The sequence below is a fragment of the Caretta caretta genome, chromosome 2 (assembly GCF_965140235.1).
Source record: "Caretta caretta isolate rCarCar2 chromosome 2, rCarCar1.hap1, whole genome shotgun sequence".
NCBI classification, from domain to species: Eukaryota; Metazoa; Chordata; order Testudines; family Cheloniidae; genus Caretta; species Caretta caretta.
In genome coordinates this window covers 152,305,585-152,326,127 of record NC_134207.1, presented here as the reverse complement: position 1 = coordinate 152,326,127, position 20,543 = coordinate 152,305,585, and the positions used below count along the sequence as shown (strand labels likewise).

The window sequence follows — 20,543 nt, the reverse complement described above, 5'->3', positions numbered from 1 at the left end:
TGGGCAGCCAGGCTCCAAGCTGGGAGCTCTGTGCAGAGCTGACAGCCCAGGCTCTCATCCCCTCATCCTTCCCCTGTCGGTGGAAGCGCTCCTGGTGAGGATGTGCACTATGGGCAGAAGGAGGGTAGCGTGGATATGAAACACTGCAGTAATTATGGAGGTGGCTATAAGTCAACCTAACTTTAATAGGTCGACTTAATTGTGCAGTGTAGACAAGGTCCAAGTTACTATTCAACATGAGAAGAAGAGTCAGAATTTAGTCCTTAAAGAGAAAAGGAAGGTTTAAGGACAAAAGTAAAGAATGAAATGTGTTGAGAGGGGTAGGAATTGGATGGTGCAGCACAAAGATGACCAACTCAAACTCTGGAAATTGAGGGAACTGTCAAAAGAGGAAAACTTTAAAGGCATAGAGCGAGTGTTTGTGGAAGTAGGTGGGTGATAGGTCAGAAAAAGAGTGTGGAGGAAGTCCAGGGAGAGTTTTTAAAAGTAGGAAAATTTTGAAGCAGAACAAGAGATAAGTAGGACACCTAAGGAGGAGAATGTGGATAGAAAAAGTGGAGACTGATGCCATGCTTGAGGAAAGCTGGACAGATGGTGGGAGAATGTGAAACTGGAGAGGGGAATTGAAGTCAGCTTGATTAGGGCACCAGGGCTGCTGGATTACTTTAATTAAAGCTACAGTGATTCAGAATGCTATTCAGTCAGCATAGATTTGTGGAGATGATAAAGAATGAACAAAATGAACCCAAAAACTTTTCTAATGGAATGACTCTACTATTATCATCTATTGAATAGCAGGGATTTCATGAAGTTCTTAGAGCCCAGTTGTTGACCCTGATGTATGAACAGAGGGGATTCTCTGCATGAGGACCAGCCCTAATCTGAACAGAAGTGTCCCATGGCATCATTCCCCCCTTCCTTGAATCCCACAGAAGGCTCTTGGTGTGATTCAGGACTCATGCTGGAAGTAGGACTACAGAGGATCCACAGAAAAGGTATGTCCTGAGGCTGTACGAACCCCTTGGTGGAGTGCCCTTCACACAATGGAATATCCCTATATGAGGGGCTTCTGGGGCTGGTGCCCACAGGGGAACACCTGTTAACATAGCTCTAGCACATATTGACAGAGAGCCAAAGAATAGCCACAAGGAGCCAGGAGGTAAGCATGAAGATAGTGATTTGCATTTCATTTGCATTGCATTTTACCTCAGACTCTCTCAGATTCCCTGAGATTCACATGGATGATGAAGGATCACGGGGATTGTTTCTATAGAGATGGAGAGGGAGGCAAACCTCTCTCCCAGTAGGAAAATTCAGAGGATGCTCCATTATATGGAAATGACTTTTTCCTGCTTCTGTGTCACTTCACATGGATTTTCTCATAGGAAGGGGCAATCTGGGCCAAAATTGTTTAACATATTCATTGTCTTTCATAGGTCTCCTGAGGTTCTTTACTTCCTGATTATCTGCTGATCACCCAGTAGCCAGTGGGACACAAAGCCAGCCTGCAGGCAGAAGGTGAGTTAACTTTGGTTCAATGTTTATTGAATAACTGCGTATGAGCAAATATTTTTGGGGGGTGTGGGGTTAGTAGGGTTTGTATGCTGCATCCAAACTGGGTTTCTGAAGGTTACCTGACTGAAGAATTGTGCTGCCATATCTTGTTTGGATGGTGGAGGGAATCCTGCAGCACTAAGTTGTAAGAAAGCACTGATGCCAGGAAGTATTTCATTGTTCAGAACAGCTATAGTTCTGTATGAGCTTGAAAAGGTTCTAAAGCGGTCAAAACACTAGATGCGTGTTTTCACTCTTCTACCTGTGGAATAAATGGAAAAGTGACATAAACACAAGTCCAGTGATTTTTAAAATTTACACATTAAACATCCACTATATTTGCAGTGACCCCTAACGTGTGGTTTCTGGGAAGATTTGTTACAAATTTCCTTTGGCTGTTCAGCTGCTGCTAAGAGGTCACTTCTTAAAGAAAAGAAAAGAAACCTTTCTTTTTCATGTGTAACTGACACTATATGGCTACAACCCAGCTCTTCATTGCTCAGGTGTCCATGTCTATGCAAACACAACAACTTAATTGAACATATGCCACAGTGCATGCAGGAAAGCACAAAATTTGAGTTTGTATCAAAAGAAAGGCTGAGTTTTGAGCCAGTACTGGAGAAGTCTGTAATAATCACACTACTTTTTAACTGAAAAATGTGGTATTCACTAGATTGGGCCAGCCTTTTCAGATCTCTTTTCTTCTTTACCTCAGAGGGTGCTGTCAAAGAATCTTTCCCCTTCTGCCTCTGCAGCCTTAAAGGGGGTAGCAGGAACACTGCTTTTCCTTATCTCCTCCAGATAGCCACAGACAATGTTGGCTATTTGCTGCTCCTAGCCAGCCTTCTCCTTCACCAAAGTATAAGAATGGGAACTGAAAGCACAGACTTACCCTTCTTTACTACTCTCTGAAGAATTATAAGAAGGAAGCTGCTGGAGACCTATTTCCTCTTTCCAAATAAGTAGGAGATCTGGGGAATCAGTAATGATTCTTTGGGCTAGGGGATGCTGCTGAGATAATCCGCCCTCCCCAACTCGCTCTCTCTCTGACACACACACACACTCTCTCTCTCTCTCATACTTGGCAGCAGGAAAAGGATTTCTCAAATAAGAAAAGATGGATCAATACTGTTGTGAGGCCATGAGGACTGGGAAGAATAAAAGGGGGGCTTGTTGGAAGGGAGCAAGGATACCTATTCTCAAAAAAAAAAAATACACCTTCAATGGAGAGATTTGATTAGCAGTTGTTATCATTTAAAGAACCATTTGCCTAATCCCTAGTTGAAAAGCCAGATACTACAGAACTTGTGTCAGAGTTCTTTTGTTTTTCAGTGATAAGATTCATTCAATATTGGGTTCCATTACTGATGAACGTAAATAATATTCCTCATTAAATACAGCTTCTAGGTGGGAAAGATGAAGAATACATTTTCACATTCACAGTAATCGAGAAATACATTGGGTTGCATAAAAATGTGTGTTATGTGACACTAACAACATTCACATAATGGAAAGGAGTACTTGTGGCACCTTAGAGACTAACCAATTTATTTGCACATGGAACTCTCTGTGCTCACAGGGACTCCAGAGAAGGTCCTGCATACGGGCTGGCATTTTGTTAGAAATGACAAGTTTTAAATCAATGTCAGGCTGGCTGAGGGGTTGTTAAAACAACAAATCCTCCTGACTGGTTTGCCTGGGAGAAGGTGTTTCTGAAGCAGATATTTCAAAGACATCAGCACCTCTTTGGCATTCTGAGGATGAATTGGTTCCTGTTTGGCCTGACTGCTAGTTCAAAGGACACTGTCAACGCAGATCTGCAGAACACTTGGCTTAACCTCTTTCCTCTCTTTCCCTCACTCCACAATTTATTTTAAACATCCCTCTGATCAGGAAAAGACTCAGGAGCCGCGATGTTAAATGTTGCAATCCTCATTCTGTCGGATTGAGTGATCCAGTGCATACACATGCAGATGTCTTTGAAATGTCTTTTTCCTAAAAGTCAGTATGTAAATATATCCTTCATATTCTGTGTGTAAAACTAGATGCTGCTGTTATTGCTGTTGCAGATAAATATGCAAGAACATATCAAGCCATTCCTGTACATTCTTTACTTCCTCACTTCTTATGAGCTGACAGAATATTTTGAAATGTGTAGTAGTACAACAATGACTATAGTTGTGTTATCTGCAGAAGCTGAGGAGCTAGAATATTTAGCAGTGTCATCCCAAATTTAAAGATCTTTTTATTCCCTCCCTCACCCCAACACTTACAATATAAACAAAACATAAAAAGCCCATTGTTGAGGGTACGTTTGGTTCTGGATCAATCATCCTTGTCAGTTTCACTCTGAGAAAGTATTAGCTGGTTATCTTAGGTTTGTTCATGTGACTCAGGGTCGGCTGGGGAATAATGACAACTGCCTCGGGAGCATAACAGGTAGTGAGGAAGGAAAAAGTAAATCAGCAATCTGAAAAAGCACTTTTGCTTGGCTCTGCCTTGTTCCTAAAATCCAAGCCAGTTTAAATTAAGTTAATTAAAATTATATGAAAAGGCAAATTTCTACCTTCAATTACCTGTTCAGTCTTAATTATTTCAATGCGCTTGTGCAATGATTTACCCCCTTTGAAGCCACAATATTTTGATTTGGAAACCCATGCTGGCAAAGTGTAATCCACTGTGCTTTGTATGCATGCGTTTTCAGATTACAGTGAAGTGATTTTAAAGTGACATGCCATTTAAAACTGAATAGATGTGAGGGAAGAATTTGGACCCAAATATCTTGTTGTTAATGATTTCCATTGGCTCTAATTATGTAAAAGTGAACATGGCTCCTACTGGTGCAGAGTTATTTGAACAAGAACAATATTGAACAAGGATGAAAGGATGTTGACTGGTACTTTTGAGTTGACAGTGAGTGCTTAGATTGATGAAAAAAGTTGTCTAACCTGAAGTGTTGAGCATTTAAATAAGATATTGTACTGTATGTACTTACAAAGCAATCTAGATATATAACTTGAATAAATACAGACAGGAGGTATCCTTGAAGTTTACACAAAAATACAGGAATTGTGCTATAATCATGCTCACTGAGCAACATTTTTCAGATACGACATTTTCACTCAAGATACTAATCCTCTAAAAATTCTTAGTCAGTTTTTGAAAACGATTCGGAATAAATTTTGTGTTCAGAGAGGTTTTTGTTCTGAATACAAAAGTTTCTACCACATAACCACCTTTTTTAAACACTTGCCAAATTTTCTTTAGATAAACAGATCCAGTTACCTTTATATTTTGCAGTGTTACTTAACGTTCCCTAAACTTATTATAGGAAACACCCAGAATATTACAAATACTGAGTTAATATGATTCATTACCTAAGGCAATTGGCAAATTTTAAGGGTCATCAGTGTAAATCATCACAAATTGAATGTTACCAACTCACAAAAGCAAGTAAATGAAGCATTTCAACATAAAGAAAAGGAGTACTTGTGGCACCTTAGAGACTAACCAATTTATTTGAGCATGAGCTTTCGTGAGCTACAGCTCACTTCATCAGATGTATACCGTGGAAACTGCAGCAGACTTTATATACACACAGAGAATATTCTCTGTGTGTATATAAAGTCTGCTGCAGTTTCCACGGTATACATCTGATGAAGTGAGCTGTAGCTCACGAAAGCTCATGCTCAAATAAATTGGTTAGTCTCTAAGGTGCCACAAGTACTCCTTTTCTTTTTGCGAATACAGACTAACACGGCTGTTCCTCTGAAACCTGTCATTTCAACATAAAAACCTTGATCTTTAACCCATACTGCTGAGGCATCAGTCTTCGCCCAGTAAAGAAGACAGGAGTTTTGTCATTGAGCTCAATGGGAAGAGGATCAGTCCTACGTTTTCTAATGACTGTTTAGAGACCCCTATAATAAGCAGTAACTATGGGGTCAGAGAAACACAGCATTTTAGTTAGTGATGGGTATATAGAATCATAGGTCTGGAAGGGACCTCAAAAGGTCATCTAGTCCAGTCCCCTGCACTCAACGCAGGACTAAATATTATCTAGACCATCCCTGACACGTGTTTGTCCAACCTGCTCTTAAAAATCCCCAATGATGGAGATTCCACAACCTCCCTAGACAATTTATTCTAGTGCTTAACCACTCTGACAGTTAGGAAGTTTTTCCTAATGTCCAATGTAAACTGCCCTTGCTGCAATTTAAGCCCATTGCTTCTTCTCCTATCCTACATCTACATCCTACATCTCAAAAGGTTTAAAAGATCAGGATCATGTCAGCACTCAATAGGTTGAGTGTTTATCTGAGCCTCTTGAATTCATAAAATCAGATGGAACTATTGAGAGAAGAAGCTATTTCATGGTACTTTAGCACTTTTGCTTCTTATTTCAAATAGAACTGTGAAGCAAAGAGAAGTATAAAAATTAATAGAATGAATATAAAAATTACTTAAGTTTTTCCTAGAGGTAAAAGTTCAGTTCTTGATCGACTTACAACTAGACTCGTTAGCAACTTAGATCATACACGTGAAGAACTATGAATATATGTGTTATAATGATAAAGTCAAAATGAAATGTTTCAATGATTTTTCACCAAAGTTTTTAATAAAATTGATACATTCCCAGGGAACGTTTTAATGTTGTTAAATCAGCATTTTCCTATGGAAAAAAGCTTGTTGAATTTTTTTTTTTACTAGCTCTACGCACAATAACCCAGTGAAGTCAGTAAACAGAGGTAGAAAGAGGCTAAGGGCTGGATCTAAAGTCTGTTGAAATCAATGAAAGGGCTGTCATTGACTTCAATGAGCTTTGGATAGAGACCTAACCGACTTAACAAGGGTTCCACAGTAATGCAGTAGCAAAGCCAGAAGCAGAGCCCAAATTTGCTAACTTTTTGTAGTGCACCTCAGTCATAAGACATGAACATGAAGACAGTAAAATGGAATTATGACAAATCTCTGTGGGATACCAATTTAGGTTGGAGGCATTGTTGGATTAAGACAGGGGTGGGCAAACTTTTTGGCCCGAGGGCCACATCTGGGTATGGAAATTGTATGGCGGGCCATGAATGCTCATGCCATTGGGGGTTGGGGTGTGAGAGGGTGAGAGGGCTCTGGCTGGGGGTGCAGGCTCTGGGGTAGGGCTGGGGATGAGGGGTTGGGGGTACAGGAGGGTGCTCTGGGCTGGGACTGAGGGGTTTGGAGAGTGGGAGGGGGATCAGGGCTGGGGCAGGGGGTTGGGGCAAGGAAGGGGGTCGGGGGGCAGGCTCCAGGTAGCACTTACCTCAAGCAGCTCCCAGAAACAATGGGATATCCCCTTTCCAGCTCCTATGTGGAGGTGTGGCCAGGTGGCTCTGCACACTGCCCTGTCTTCAGGCGCTGCCTCTGCAGCTCCCATTGGCTGTGGTTCCCAGCCAATGGGAGCTGCGGGGGCAGTGCTTGGGGTGGGGGCAGTGTGCAGAGCCCCTGTCTGCTCCTACACGTAGGAGCCAGAGGGGGGGACATGCCGCTGCTTCCGCGAGCCATGCAGAGTGGGGCAAGACCTTGACCCCGCTCCCCAGCTGGAGTTAGAGGGAAAGATTAAAACATCTGGAGGGCCAGATATGGCCGCCAGGACATAGTTTGCCTACCCCTGGATTAAGACCTGGTCATTATAGCCACATGTGTACCTGGAGTCATGTAGTGACAGAAGAATATAGGATTCCATTTTAAAAAAGATGCTAGTCCTTATGGTTACAAAGAAAACCTAAATAACATGAACTAAATGTAGCCAATACAGCAATGTCTGCCTGAGTCTGCAGAGAGCCTTAAACAATAGCTTTGAGGGGATGAACTGTCCCATGCATCTCAGTGGATTGTGAACCTTGAAACCCACTGCTCAGGAAGGGGAGCATTGACACCCCAAATCTGAAGGATGTGGAAGAGAGGGATATCAGTGCTGCCACTCACAAGGCTCTCCTGGATCGGTGTTGGAAGAGACCTGCACTCATAGAGGGTTGGGGTTGGCTGAATCCTTCTCAACCAACTCATCACATTAGACCATTTTATTCTAAACTGTGAATCACAATAAACATTTTGAATTGTTTTCAAGCTTTCCTCTTATGTTACTCTTAAGAGGTGTTTTATGTACTACAAATAATTACAAGATGGTCCCTTAACATTTAATTTTATTTAAACAAATATAGTACTAAACAAATAACTATTGTTCTGTAGCTGCCAATTTATCTCCCCTTGAATGTGGCCCCCTTAATTGTTTTCAGTACAGGTGCAAGGTTCACAAATACCAACTTCCTTTGCCACAGAAGACACGAAAAACTTTTCAGGCCATTTAACTAACGAAGCACACAGAATTATTGCCAGGAGTAACTTTCAACCTTAGTCCTATTTTCTCACAAAATTGCTGCTTATGCACTCCATTAATTAATAATAATAGCAACAATTAATATAGTCTATAGCACCTGTCGTTCTCAAAGTTACAATTAGCATAAAAATGATGCTGTCATAAATATAAAGGGAAGGGTAACCACCTTTCTGTATACAGTACTATAAAATCCCTCCTGGCCAGAGGCAACATCCTGTTACCTGTAAAGGGTTAAGAAGCTCAGCTAACCTGGCTGGCACCTGACCCAAAGGACCAATAAGGAAACAAGATACTTTCAAATCTTGGGGTGGGAGGGAAGGCTTTTGTTTGTGCTCTTTGTTTAGTGTTTGTTCTCTTTTGGGACTGAGAGAGGCCAGACAGAAATCCATCTTCTCCAACCCATCCTAATCCAAGTCTCCAATATTGCAACCAGTATAAGTAAGCCAGGCAAGGCAGATTAGTTTATCTTTTGTTTTATGTGAATTTTCCCTGTGTTAAGAGGGAGGTTTATTCCTGTTTTCTGTAACTTTAAGGTTTTGCCCAGAGGGGGATCCTCTGTGTTTTGAATCTGAATACTCTGTAAAGTATTTTCCATCCTGATTTTTCAGAGGTGATTCTTTTACCTTTTCTTGAATTAAAATTCTTCTTTTAAGAACCTGATTGATTTTTCATTGTTCTTAAAATCCAAGGGTTTGGTTCTGTGTTCACCTGTACAAATTGGTGAGGATTCTTATCAAGCCTTCCCCAGAAAAGGGGGTGTAGGGCTTGGGGGGATATTTTGGGGGAAGACGTCTCCAAGTGGTCTCTTTCCCTGTTCTTTGTTTAAAACGCTTGGTGGTGGCAGCATACTGTTCAAGGACAAGGCAAAGTTTGTACCTTGGGGAAGTTTTCAAGCTAAGCTGGTAAGAATAAGCTTAGGGGGTCTTTCATGCGGGTCCCCACATCTGTACCCTAGAGTTCAGAGTGGGGAAGGAACCCTGACAGATGTTTACACAATCTCCCTATAGTTTCACTCAGTTGATTAACTCTAACTGGTTTCTCACTAAGCCTCCCATTAATATTAACAATATTCAAAGACCTCAGATAAAATGCTTCACATGTCCCATGACTGGACCAGTAATAGTTACTTAATTAGCCACAGCTACTTCAGCTTCCAACCTCTTATTTAAATATCAACATAAGACATTAATTTAAACAACTAGCCAACAATTTTGTTAAAGAGAAATATTTTAACATAATAATAATTGTGAGAAAAACACACTACTGTCCTTACTTAGCATTTAGATAATTGTTTATGATCACATTTAAACAGGAGTACAGAGTTAAAGACATATTAATCACTACTTGTAGTTGCAAATACAGGCCTGATCCAATGCCCCTTTCCATTGACTTCATAGGCACCGGTACAGGTCAAATTTTCTAAATGCTTTTACATTTTGGGCATGCACCCTTTCTTTCTCTATGTTTATACATCCCTTGGCACATTTTTGGGAAATGCTAGCATTCCTGTTCCATGAGTGAAAGAACACTGAAGGCAAAAGATTTTGGAAATGAACCACTGGCTAGGCTAGTGGTTAGGGTGTAGGGGTTTGGTTTTGTGGAACACCTGTCCACCTTATGTGGGGAGAGGGGGCTGTATAGTTTGGATGGCCTCCACCTCTGTAGAAAGGGGACCAATCTCATCAGGGACAAGCTGGCTAGAGTAGTCTGTAGGGGGTTCAACTAATAGCAAAAGGGGAGAGGAAAAATGGGAAAATATGAGAACTCAGCACAAATTCGAGATATTGAGAACAAAATTAATCAAGGAACTGAAGGACATGAAGAGAAGAAATTCTTGAATTGCCGATACATCAATGCTAGGAGATTGAGTAACAAACAAGAGGAGTTGGACTCGCTCAGTTATGACCAAAAATTCAATCTCGTTGGTATTACTGAAACCTGGTGGGATGATTCACATAACTGGAATGTTAAAAAAATGGTTATAACTAGGGCTGTCAAGTGATTAAAAAAATCACGATTAATTGAGCAATTAAAACAATTAATCGCACTGTTAAACAATAATAGAATACCATTTATTTAAATATTTTTGGATGTTTTCCACATTTTCAAATATACCAATTTCAATTATAACACAAAAAGAAAAGGAGTACTTGTGGCACCTTAGAGACTAACTAGTAACTAGAGTACTAAAAGTACTCCTTTTCTTTTTGAGAATACAGACTAACACGGCTGTTACTCTGAAACCTGTAATTATAACACAGAATACAAAGTGTACAGTGGTCACTTCATATTTATTTTTGATTACACATATTTGCACTGTAAAAAACAAAAGAAACAGTATTTTTCAATTGACCTCATACAAGTACTGTAGTGCAATCTCTTTATCATGAAAGTTGAACTGACAAACGTAGAATTATGTACAAAAATAACTGCATTCAAAAATAACACCATGTAAAACGTTAGAGCCTACAGCTCCACTCAGTCCTATTTCTTGTTCAACTAATCGCTCAGACAAACAAGTTTGTTTACAATTGCAGGAGATAATACTGCCCGCTTCTTGTTCACAATGTCACCTGAAAGCGAGAACAGGTGTTCGCATGGCACTGTTATAGCTGGCGTCGCAAGATATTTACATGCTAGATGTGCTAAAGATTCATATGTCCCTTCATGCTTCAATCACCATTCTGGAGGACATGCGTCCATGCTGATGACGGGTTCTGCTTAATAATAATCCAAAGCAGTGTAGACCAATGCATGTTCATTTTCATCATCTGAGTCAGATGCCATCAGCAGAAGTTTCCGCATTGTAGTGTTGCTCTTTTAAGACTTCTGAAAGCACGCTCCACACCTCATCACTCTCAGATTTTGGAAAGCACTTCAGATTCTTAAACCTTGGGTCGAGTGCTGTAGCTAGCTTTAGAAATCTCACATTGGTACCTTCTTTGCGTTTCGTCAAATCTGCAGTGAAAGTTTTCTTAAAATGAACAACATGTGCTGAGTTATCATCTGAGACTACTATAACATGAAATATATGGCAGAATGTGGGTAAAACAGAGCAGGGGACATACAATTCTCCCCCAAGGAGTTCAGTCACAAATTTTATTAACGCATTATTTTTTTTAATGAGCGTCATCAGCATGGAAGTATGTCCTCTGGAATAGTGGCTTAAGCATGATGGGGCATATGAATGTTTAGCATATCTGGCACGTAGATACCTTGCAATGCTGGCTACAAAAGTCCCAGGTGAATGCCTGTTCTCACTTTCAGATGACATTGTAAATAAAAAGCTGGCAGCATTGTCTCCTGTAAATGTAAACAAACTTGTTTGTCTGAGTGATTGGCTGAATGAGAAGTAAGACTGAGTGGACTTGTAGGCGCTCAAGTTTTGCATTGTTTTGTTTCTGAGTGCAGTTATGTAACAAAAAAAAATCTATATTTGTAAGTTGCACTTTCATGATAAAGAGATTGCACTACAGTACTTGTATGGGGTGAATTGGAAAATAATGTTTCTTTTGTTTATCATTTTTACAGAGCAAATATTTCTAATAAAAATAATATAAAGTGAGCACTGTACACTTCGTGTTCTGTGTTGTAATTGAAATCAATATATTTGAATATGTAGAAAAACATCCAAAATATTTAATAAATTTCAGTTGGTATTCTATTTTTTAACAGTGCGATTAAAATTGCAATTAATCACGATTAATTTTTTCAGTTAATTGCATGAGTTAGCTGCAATTAATTGACAGCCCTAGTTATAACCTGTCTGAGGAAGTATCCGGTGGTTAAAAGGAGAGGAGGCATGTCAATGATGGCATTACCTGTTTCCAAGTCAACGATAACTCAGAAGAAAATTGTCTTGAATACTTATGGCTCAATGTCCTATGAGACAAAGTACAAGCTGGGGCATTAGTTAGTGTCTGCTACAGACCACCAAATCACACTAGGTAACAGGATAACCAGCTCCTTATGTTCCTATCTGTAATGTTCAGGCAAAAAAAGCTCTGTGATCATGGGAGACTTCAATGTGAATGACATATGCTGGAGGTCTCATGCTAAAACATCCTTGGAATTTCTAAACATTATTCATGACAATTTCCTAACTCAAAAAAGGTTGCATCCAATATGAGGGAGTCCTCTATTAGACCTCATCTTGACAGATAAAGAGAAAATTATCACAAAATTAAAAATATTAGGTTAGGTACAAGTGAACATGAATTGATCACATTTCTAATGTGCAAACAGAATAAAGTCCAGACCAGGTAATAATGCTGACATAAGACTTAAGACTTTTGTAAGGCATTTGACTTGGTACCACATAACATTTTGATTAAAAAAAGATATAAAATTAACACGCACACATTAAATGAATTAAAAACTGGCTAAGTGATAGGTCCCAAAATGTAATTGCAAATGTAAATTTGTTATTGAGTGGGTGTGTTTCCAGTGAGATCTTGTGCGGATAGGTTCTTGGCCTTACATTGTTTAACAATTTTATCAGTGTCCTGGAAGAAAACATAAAATCATCACTGATAAAGTTGGCAGATGACATGAAAGTTGGGGAACTTGTAAATAATGAAGAGGACAGGTTACTGATTCAGAGCGATCTGGAGCATTTCGTAAACTGGGCACAAGTTAACAATATGGGTAAATGTATACAACTAGCAAGAATGTAGGCCAGGGGTCAGCAACCTTTCTTAAGTGGTGTGCCAAGTCTTCATTTATTCACTCTAATTTAAGGTTTTGCGTGCCAGTAACAAATTTTCACATTTTTATAAGGTCTCTTTCTATGTCTTTAATATATAACTATAAACTATTGTTGTATGTAAAGTAAATAAGGTTTTTAAAACGTTTAAGAAGCTTTATTTAAAATTAATTTAAAATGCAGAACCCCCCGGACCGGTGGGCAGGACCCAGGCAGTGCGAATGCCACTGAAAATCAGCTCGCGTGCCGCCTTTGGCATGCCTGCCATAGGTTGCCTACTCCTGATGTAGGCCATACTTAGAGGATGGAGCGCTCTATCTTGGCAAGCAGTGATTCTGAAAAAGATTTGGGATCATGGTGGATAATCAGCTGATGATGAGCTCCCAGCATGCCGCTGTGGCCAGAAGAGCTAATACAATACTGGGATTAAAAAGGGTAATCTTGAGAAGGAGGAGAGAGGTTATTTTTCCTCTGTATTTGTCACTGGTGTGATCACTGCAGGAATATTATGTCCCATTCTGGTATCCCCAGTTCAAGAAGGATGTTGATAAATTGGAGAGGGTTCAGAGAAGAGCCACAAGAATGATTAAAGGATTAGAAAACATGCTTTATATTGATAGACTCAAGGGGCTCAATCTATTTTAACAAAGAGAAGGTTAAGGGGTGACTTGATCACACTCTATAAGTACCTACATGGAAAACAAATATTTAATAATAGGCTCTTCAATCCACCAGGGAAAAGTATAACCTGATCCACTGACTGTAAGTTGAAGCTAGAGAAGTTCAGGATTGAAATAAGGGATACATTTTTACTGTGAGGATAATTAACAATTGGAACAATTAACCAAGGGTTGTGGTGGATTCTCCATCACTGACCATTTTAAAATCAAAATTGGATGTTTTTCTAAAAGCTGTTCTCTACGACTTATTTTGGGGAAATTCTATGGTCTATGTTATATAGGAGATCAGGCTAGATCACCACAATGGTCGCTTCTGGCTTTGGAATTGATGAATGCAGCTCAGCATTGGAATACACTAGAATGGCAAAGCTTTTCAAACTTGTGGTAAAGTACTGCGTGTTCTGTTTCCACTTTCGCATAACATTTAAAAACAAAATAGAATGTGTTGCGACAATGCTGACAACCTTTCTGTCTTCAGGACCTGCATACTTCTAGTGTCTGAACATACTTCATTTCAGGAGGTTTAGCTTTAAGTATTGCATTTACAAAATGACAGCTCCCATTCAGAGAAGTGCCAGCTTTGTTCAGTCCTAGAGATGTGAAAACAGTGACACATACTTAAAAAAACTGTTCTGAAAAAATATTTTTTTAAAAAGTTAAAATGGAACCTTTCTTATTTTAACTATTCTGAGCTGCAAACACAGTAATAATAAATAAGAAAATATAAGACATGCTTTGCAGTTACATAACATCTCTAATCTGCTGGTCTCAAAGTGCTTTTAGAAACATAACTTAAACACTATAACGCTTATGTGAAACCAGCATTTTATATGAATGTTGCAGATAGGTAAACTGAGGTATAGATAAGTCGCTTTACCCAACGTTACAGAAGTTGTTAGTAGCATTGAAAACAACTGAAAAATTGGTGTAAGAGGAAGAACATATGAAAGCATGGAAGAATTCATTTTTCATAAGTTTTACTGTTTTCCAATGACAACAGAAAATGGAAAATCACCATTTTTTGGTTACCCAACCCAAAATGACATGGCATTTTAAGTGAAAACAAAATAAAAAATTCATTTTTTAAAAAAAGTTTTCAAATTGAAATGAAAATTTTTATTTAATTGTGAAAGAAAAATTATTGTGGAATCCTCAATTTTTTTTGGTCATAAAGTTCAAGAGGGAATTTTTCTCTCAAAAATTTCTGCAGGAATTCTTTTTAACCAGCTCTGACCCCAGCCCAAAGCCCCCTCCTGTACCCCAAACCCTCATCCACAGCCCCACACCAGAGCCTGCACTCCCAGCTGGAGCCCTCACACCCCCCCACACCCCAACCCCCTGCCTGAGCCCTGATCCCCCTCCTGCCCTCTGAACCCCTCTGTCCTAGCCCGGAGCACCCTCCTGCATCCCAGACCCCTCATCCCCAGCCCCACCCCAGAGCCTGCACCTCCAGCCAAAGCCCTCACCCCCACACACCCTGAACTTCTCATTTCTGGCCCCGCCCCAGAACCTGCACCCCCAGCTGGAGGCCTCATCCTCACCCCCTCCCACCCCCACCCCTAATTTCGTGAGCATTAATGGCCTGCCATATAATTTCCATACCCAGATGTGGCCCTCAGGCCAAAAAGTTTGCCCACCCCGACCTAGGTCCATACAGATTAATTTTTTGCTGTATGTTCTGATATAGTAATTATTAAGTTATCTAAATTATTGGAACCAGTCTATGCAGTTTTCCTTTAAATGGCAGATGTTTTCCATCAGAGGTTCCTCAAGGGGAGTAGCCAATAATAGTAGAATAGTTTTCAATGGGGCTGTTTCCAATTATTATACGTTTCCCTAACACCTACAGCATCAACCGTAACTGCTTTATTCAAGAAAGCAAATAGGCAATCCTTGAACAGACTACAGACTTTTGAGTATAATGTTTTGCTGAATATATAAAGGGATACAGAGTCTTCAAGTTAGGAAGTTCTAACCCCTTTAAGGTCTCAATGATATGCATGCAAAGTGTCACATAACTGCACAAAAGTCTTTGCTATTTTTGGCTATTTCTATGGCAGAGTTAAAAGGTGCTGTTGGTTTTGAACCTTAATGTGTTAGGGAAGCAAAGCTCTGAAGTGCCTCATTTTGAGGGTATGTAACTCATTTTAGTCCCAAAATTACCCAAATATTACACACATTTTGTGCTCTTTCACTTATATAATTGAAAATCATCATTATCAGAAATAAAGAATCATGAAACCAAAGTTACAGAAAAAGTCATTTACACTAATGAAAAGGAACCCCGTAACATTTACATTTTCCTGAATAAATAATTTGTGTGTGTCATTGTGGTGGGGTGTTCAGGGCACACCACCATGGATTGGGTTAAAGTGGCAAGAAAGGCCAATTAGCCTTAGGCTATGTCTACACTAGAGACTTTACAGCTGTGCAGCTGCATCAGTGCAGCTGTAAGCTCTCTAGGGTAGCCGCTCTAAGCTGACGGGAGAGAGCTCCCCGTCAACATAACTACTCCACCCACACTGAGCGGTGGTAGCTATGTCAGCGGGAAACGCTCTCCCACTGACAAAGTGCTGTCCACACCGTCATTTATGTTGGTGTAACATATCTCTTGGGGATGGTTTATTCATACTTCGAGCAACATAAGTTACACTCACAAAAGTGGTTGTGTAGACATTGCCTTAGGCTTCACCTGCTGGAGAGCTAATGGGCAATGAGACTGACTGAGAACAACGCTCTCCTGGGCAGGAACAGGGAGGGCTTCTATAAAGCTTAGAAACTGAGATTAGAGCAGGGGGGCGCAGTTACATGTCCTGGTGTAAGGAGCACAGTAGGAGCTTGAGAAAGGAAGGGTAGGAAGCAGTCCAGGGAAGGAGGACTAATGTGTGAGAGATAGTGTGAGTGATAGACCTGAACTGCTGAGTCAAGGGACCTGGATGGGAACCCAGGGGGTAGAGGGTGGGCCTGGGTTCCCCTACTAGTTGCCGTGGGAGTGGCGCAGTCAGCACAGCGGATATGGAGACTGCCTGTAACTTTGATGAAGGAAACTCTGATAATACCCCAGAAGAGGATGATGATGGTGACTTGGCCAGAGGGCTAAGCCACAAAGGAGAGATGCTCCGCATCCTGAGTAGTGAGAGAGGGGACGCAGAGGGACTGCAGAGACAATGAACTGAGTGACTGCAGGACAGGGTGCACCCAGTGGCGAGCTAATTCCCCAGATGAGCCGTTGCCAAGCGGTGAGTAGCATGACCCTATGATAGTCACCCCTTTTGAGCCTGTGTCCGCATTTGGGTCTTGGCAAGTTGAGAGGTATGTAGGAGTGAGTTGGAGAGAGAAGTCAGTCTGATAGGAAATGTACCTTTAAAAATTCTATTATGTACATGTGAGGAAAGTCACAAATTGTTATTCACATCCGTTCATGACTATGAATTTCAAACGCTTGTTCTGTCTGAACTATCTAAATCTTTATCACACTAAACAATACTGGATTAAATAAACTGCCTATGTGTGAACCTCAAAATGCTCCCCTGGAGAAACCACAACTTTCATCCAAATATAGATTTTCTATCTTTAAATCAAGAGTGCTATGTTTTAGTTTTTAGCAGAGGTTTTCAGACAAATTCTGTCCCCAGCTACATCTGTACAATACCAGTGAAGTTCCACATATAAAACTGAGGACAAGAATTTGCCCATACTTGGTACTAATGATGTGTTTTTTTAAATGCATGTACAATTTACATCTTGTGTTGTAATAACTATTATGAATAAGAAAGGAAGATACGTGATTTTGTGCTTGTTAACAAAATCTTCCTACTCTGTTGTACTTTCTTCATTTTATATCTGTCAAATGAGATAAACTGGCAGTGTGAAAGCAATTTAATTTAAAAAAGTGAGGCTATGGCAGTAAAGCTATCCATATACCAGTAGTAGAACTGGATTAACAAGTTACCACCATGCCTCAGTGGGTCACAGATCAGAATACCAGATTCAGGACAATCTGCTGAGAAATGGGGCAGACCCACCCCAAACTGGTGGTTATTCTTCCATAAATAATACCAAGCCATTAACAAAAGTAAACTTCTGTCTCAGCACACTGGTTAACAAGAAGTCAGAAATATAGTCTCCTTAGGCATTCCAGCCCTTATTTCATCATCCAGACACTAGATATTATGATGAATGGCTATTTAAAACCAATTTAATCAAACAAAGTGTTCTTCTAATCCCAAGAGATTAGCCACACAAATAGGTAGATTAGATAGCTCAGATCTTACCCAATAATCACACTGTTGCTAATCCTTTAGTATCTAATATCTAAAGGTTCATTTATAGAATTTGTAAGAGAAAATAAAGAGGAGAGAGTTAAAATGGTCAAAAAAAACCAAAACAAATACATACAATCATTGTAGAGTTCTTGTATCAGATTTGAAGCAATGAGGGAATAAACTGCTGGTTTGTAAAGTCTCTGGTAACTTCCAAAAGATTGGCGGGTCCTCAGTCCTTTAGTTGTAGTGTTCCTTTTAGTGCAAGTCCACAGTCCAGAGATCAGAGCAGGAAAGAGGCAAAACGGACATGCTTCCATGGTCTTCTATACTTTCTCCTATGTGAAGGGAATGCTCTCAGTCTTAGTTTGTGGAAAATTACAAGCAAAATTACAAATGGAGTCTGGGACCACACGAGCAATTCACAGGCCCTTGTATGCTTTGATGACTCATAACAGGAGCTATTACCCATCTTCTGGCTAAGGCGTTCAAAGGAAGGCTCACCAGAAGTCAGTGAGCTTCTTCCATGGTCCACTGCAGGAGCTAAGTATTCTTTGATGGGCCATTAATTTGAATACTTAATTCACAATGTGCTGGCCAGATTGGATGTACATTATCTTGTGGGTGTTACCCCAGGAGCAAACATATTTGAAATACTGGTACATAGTCAGTAGTCATAACTTTAGATACAAAGATGATATATGCATACAAACAGGATAATCATACTCAGCAAATCATAACTTTTCCATTGACACCTTACATGATGTACTTTGTGCAAGATTTGTTGCAATTATCTAACAGTGGCAATATTAATGATATAACTGGTCATGTTTCAATCAAACAGCATCACACATGTTCACATAAAATAACACAGAGTGTAAAGAGAAGCCTCATCCCATCCAGATAAAGTAATACTAATATAGCTCTATGTCAAGGTTCCTTCCCCACTCTGAACTCTAGGTTACAGATGTGGGGACCTGCATGAAAACCTCCTAAGCTTATTTTTACCAGCTTAGGTTAAAACTTCCCCTAAGGTACAAACTATTTTCCTTTTTCCCTGGGACTTTATTGCTGCCACCACCAAGCGTCTAACAGATATATAACCGGGAAAGAGCCCGCTTGGAAAAGTCTTTCCCCCCAAAATCCTCCCCAAACCCTACACCCCCTTTCTTGGGGAAGGCTTGATAAAAACCCTCACCAATTTGCATAGGTGAACACAGACCCAAACCCTTGGATCTTAAGAACGATGAAAAAGCAATCAGGTTCTTAAAAGAAGAATTTTAATCAAAGAAAAAGTAAAAGAATCACCTCTGTAAAATCAGGATGGTAAATACCTTACAGGGTAATTCAAAACACAGAGAATCCCTCTAGACAAAACCTTAAGTTACAAAAAGACACAAAAACAGGAATCTACAGTCCATTCAGCACAACTTATTTTCTCACCCATTTAAAGAAAACAGAATCTAACGCATATCTAGCTAGATTACTTACTAAGTTCTAAGACTCCATTCCTGTTCTGTTCCCGGCAAAAGCATCACACAGACAGAGAGAGACTTTGTTTCTCCCTCCTCCAGCTTTTGAAAGTATCTCGTCTCCTCATTGGTCATTTTGGTCAGGTGCCAGTGAGGTTATCTTAGCTTCTTAACCCTTTACAGGTGAAAGGGTTTTTCCTCTGGCCAGGAGGGATTTTAAAGGGTTTACCCTTCCCTTTGTATTTATGACACCCTAGAAAATTTCTACCATTTCTCAGCTTTGTTCCTAAGGTTCATTCCCCAATGTCAATGACCTCAGTTAGCAGTGCATGATAATGAACAGCACTACAGAACCAACATTTGTTTTAAAGTTTGTAAAGTGCCCATCATGTTTCAGAACTTTATTCATCCACTCTTTCCCCTTCCTATCCTTCTCTCTTGCTGTTATCCTCTTCTCCCTTTATTCACTCGTCTTCACACCATTCCTCTTTCCCACTTCACACATCTCCCCGCTGCAAACCAAACAGAAAATAAACAGCAACAAAATGTTTGTACTATAAATAAAATAAAGATATGAACAACTGAATAGAGAGGAACTATGAAATCGGTGGGGATCCATACAGGGCCTCACCCAAAAGAAATAAGTTACAGTTGCCTTGTAACAAATGGGAGGTGGAGACCCAGGACAGAGAAAATGCAGGCAGGATGGAGTTAAATGCATCCATTGGTTATTCTCCTCATGCAACTAGTTATCAACCATTTCAAAATGAACAAATAGGCCCCCAATTGTGGCTCAAATACTTTTCAAAAGAACAGTACAGTGCAATGGCAGAAATCCACAGACGTTTTTATTGGCTTCCAAGACAGCCTGGAAATAGAAAATACTACACGGAAGGTGAGAATGCACAGTAATTAGGGTTTTAAAGCATAAACTATAGGTGAGAGTTCAGATCAAGTATGCCAGACATGGCTCTTATTCACAAAGATATTCCCAATTTGAAGAGTATCTGATAAGCTATGACTATTTAAATGAGAACCATTCATGAAACTGTGTTGTGATGTGTGCCCTCAATATAGACAGATATCCAGCAACTCTCAATATGTAGGACTGGAAGAGCAACTGTAGTACATAGCTATATCTACCACATTTCTTCCTTCACTTAAGTGCACTTTCACAAACCTTTAGCATGTTAATTAACAGAACATGCATGTCACATTCTGGGGTGCAATTCAGACTAGTCAGGGGTTATCACCACTTGACCTGCATCCTTATATGCCTCAACACTTTGCTGTTGTACCTTGTAACCTGGGTCACTCATAACCAGCCTACCAGAATGCAGGTCACATCCTAGGTATCTGTGTATAGCTGCAGCCCTGGTTCCAGCAGCTCTGACCCCAGCAGCCTGCCAGCAACACTCTGGCTTCCACCGGCCTCGGTTACTTCTTGCTGGGTGAGCCCAACACACTCCCAGTCCTGCATTTTCCCCCAAAATGTGT

General features: G+C 40.1%; 1 long non-coding RNA gene across 1 annotated transcript in view; it reads left to right on the top strand.

The window, feature by feature from the left end:
* The first annotated feature begins 803 nt into the window (after positions 1-803).
* LOC142070836 (uncharacterized) overlaps positions 804-20,543 on the top strand; it is a 31,513-nt gene continuing 11,773 nt past the window's right edge. Inside the window, exons 1-2 of the long non-coding RNA XR_012666760.1 lie at positions 804-995; positions 1,437-1,518. This is a non-coding gene — a long non-coding RNA (uncharacterized LOC142070836). The remainder of the gene's footprint in view (positions 996-1,436; positions 1,519-20,543) is intronic.